The sequence below is a fragment of the Pteropus medius genome, unplaced genomic scaffold (genome assembly GCF_902729225.1).
Source record: "Pteropus medius unplaced genomic scaffold, Ma_sr-lr_union100, whole genome shotgun sequence".
NCBI classification, from domain to species: domain Eukaryota; kingdom Metazoa; phylum Chordata; class Mammalia; order Chiroptera; family Pteropodidae; genus Pteropus; species Pteropus medius.
The window spans coordinates 7147138-7150912 of record NW_024349222.1 but is presented as its reverse complement, the minus strand read 5'-3'; positions in this window follow the sequence as shown (position 1 = coordinate 7150912).

The window sequence follows — 3775 nt, the reverse complement described above, 5'->3', positions numbered from 1 at the left end:
CTATAATCAATAGGACAAGTAATAACAAATGCTGGAGAGAATGCAGAGAAAAAGGAACCCTCATACACTACTGGTGGGACTGCAAATTGGTACAGCCACTATGGAAAACAGTATGGAGGTTCCTCAAAAACTAAGAATTGATCTATCATATGATCCAGCAATCCCTCTACTGGGTATTTACCCCAAAGACTGAAAACCCACATCCAAGAAGATATTTGCACATCAAAGTTCATAGCAGCATTATTCACAGTGGTCAAGACATAGAAGCAACCAAAATGTCCTATGATAGATGAATGGATAAAGAAGCGATGGTACATATATACAATGGAATATTACTCAACTATAAGAAGAGATGAAATACTGCCATTTGTGACAACATGGATGGACTTTGAGAAAATCATGCTAAGCGAAATAAGCCAGATAGAAAAAGTTGAAAACCACATGATATCTCTTATATGTGGAATATAAACCTAAAAGCAATAAAGGAACAGGACAAACAAACAGAGACTCATGGACATGGAGAATGGACTAGTGGTTACCAGAGGGTAGTGTGTGCAGGAGGAGAGGGGACATAGATGGGGTAAAGGAGATCAATATATGGGGTTAAGGGGAGGGTGAAGTGGGTAAAGGGGATCAAATATATGGTAGTCGACGGAAACTGGACTTTGGTTGGTAAACGCACAATAGAATATATAGATGTCAAATTATAATGTACACTGAAAATTATATAATTATATTAACCAATGTTACCCCAATAAACTTAATAAAATACATATATATATGAATTTCAGTCTATAACTCTAGTTAAGTAAATATAATTATTTTACATATGTAATAGATGTCCAAATGTTTATGTCATAAGCATATTTCCAACACTAAGTCTAGAGAAGTTTAAAGGCAGCTATATCAAGACGCCTTCCTTAACCATGCCAAAAAAAAAAAAAAGTCCTCATAGAATACCTAAATTTTGAGTAATGCTCATTTATAGTGAAAACTCCAAAATAAAATAACTTAAAGTCTACACCAAAGTAACTGGATGGGACGACTTGGCAAGTAGAATTATTTTTACTTTGGACCTCTTTTACCTATAGCTCTTTATTTTCTCTTAGCTGATAATAGTAAACTCTTTATTCTCATGTTTATGCAAAACAGGAAAATTAACTTCTTTATTACTGACAGATTTTCTACTGAATCTGTCAGTAAAGAATAGTTTAGAACACCAGAGTTTACCATGAGCAGATAATGTTCTTAGAAGATAGAAATATAGGTCTTTTTCTTTTCCAAAATGAACAGGTTTTACCAATATAGAAAGTAAAAGGCCCACTAAACACTTATAAATAGGAGTTCATATACTAATTTAATGTCTTAATGGAGTCTTGAGGTTTGAGAAGACTGAAGAGTTCAAAGCTGCACCCGCATACACAACCCCTGTTTTCTCTGCCAAGGGCATAAGATAGCATGTGCTGCCCATGTCTCTAAGAGCCCTCTCATCCTCCAAAACTTTCCAATTTTTTTCAGCTTTATTGAGATATAATTGACAAATAAAAAGTATATGTATTTATTTGCTAAAATGTAAAGTACAGGGAACTAGCCACAACAGGAAGCAGAAATGAATCGCCATACTAAAAATAGAGATTTAGTGAAATTCTACCTGCTTATTCTTGAGACCTACCAATGCCACTCTATCTCATCTTCCTATCTCAGTTCCTACCAACAGACAGGCTTCTACCTTCCTCCAAACCAAACAGGAGAGTGTGGTTTTCTCTCCCAAGAAACTAGCCAGCTTGAGAGAAAATATCTATAAATATGTGAATAACTTAATGAAAAAGCCATGTTCCTACCTTATTACCCAAGAATAAATTCTTTATTATTCACCTTGTGCCACCCATCTGTTTCAGGTTTCCAATCTACATGTCATGTTTTTTTGATAAAGAACCTGTTATTAATTTTTATATTAATAAACACTCTTACTTATGCTTTAATGATAAAATCGTTGGTAAATAGCCAAACATCACTAGACATTTGACAACTCTTAAAAACAAAGGTTAACAGCCAAATACTCCATCAACCCAAAAAAAAAAAACTCAGAGGAAATAGAGACAAGAAAATAAAAACAAAAGTGCAAAAACTTTAATACATTCAGAAATAGAGAACAAGAACAAGATGCTATATATAAAAAATAAACCTTCAGAGAATAAAAAATTATAGCTATCAAATGTTCAAAATATGATAACAGAAACAAATATTATTTACAGAATGGTTGAAAAGTGGAGTTGAAATCTCATAAAAAATGAACCCAGATTTCAGAGAGAAAAATTATGAAAAAATTTTTTAAATAGAACAACTTAGAAAGCCCAACCCCCAACTGTATATTCTTAAAAAGAAATAATACAGAGAAAATGGGTGAGAGAAAAATATTAAAGAAACTATATAAGATTTTATCTTATAACTGAAAGATTTTATCTTATAACTGAAAGACATGTGTCTCTAAATTTAAAGGGCCCTGTCAAGTGCCAGAATAATGAATGGAGAAAGACTCACAGCAAGACACATCAATGTAAATTTTCATAACATCATGGAAAAAGCAGGGATCCTAAAATTCCCAGAGATAAAATAGATACAAAGATTTGAAAATTATATCTAGTTCTCAAAAGCAATACTAGGAGTTAGAAAATAATGGAGAATAAGACTTCAAGATCATTTAGGAAAATTGTTTTCAACATGAAATTCTGTATGTGACCAAACACTGAATCAAGGGTTGAATAAAAATATTTTTATTTATGCAAAGCATCAAAAATTTTACCTTATTTTTACACATTCTGTGTTAACTACTGGAGCATGTGCTCCATAAAATGAAAGAGTAAATCTAGAAAGAGAAGGAAATGTAATTTCCTAAAAACAGATTCATAAAAACAGAGTGACTAACAGTAAAAAAAAAGGCAACTCCAATGAGAAGAGTTTGTCTACTCTGTCAAAGAGTTTGAATAATATTTTATGATATATTCATAGATAATTTTCACAAGAGATAAAAAAGACCATTTTTTACTTACAGGGAAACAAAGTTTTGCAAGAAATAAATGTATTCATAGTTTACTATATAGTTTAGCATTAAATTATAATTATATAGTCATACTAATAACTATAATAAATATTGACTTAAACAAAATTTTAGATATCATTATTTTGAGAGATTTGGAGAAAGGAGGGTAGAAAGAGAGAAGGTGGTGTCATAAGTGAATAAATCCTAATTTTTCATAATAAGGTATCCATAAGTTATGTTATGTCTAATACTGGAAAATCAAAATATAGAAGTCTAATCACATTACTTAGAATTGAACAATTAAATACAAGAAAAATTATCTTTTTTCTGGTATCAGATGATACTGGTATCAGAGTGATTGGAGATTGAAGAGGAAAGAAAGAGGACAAGAGAACTCCAGTTATTTATGATAAATCTTGGCTATATATATGTATATATGTATGGATGCATATATACATACAAATATATATACATACACGTATATGTGAACATGTGCTTATAAACATGTATATGTAAATATATGTGTGTATATATTATACATATTTTTGAAAGAAAGATTTAATTTTAAAAGGCAAAAAGAAAAATAAACTAAATAAATTATGTAATTATTTACTACAGAAAAAATATGAGAAAAAGCTCTAAGGAAAACAGAATTTAATAACACGTTGAATGAAGCACAAGTAAGTTGGAAAGGAAAAACTATAGTGAAGAATTTTTATGAAGAACATAATATTT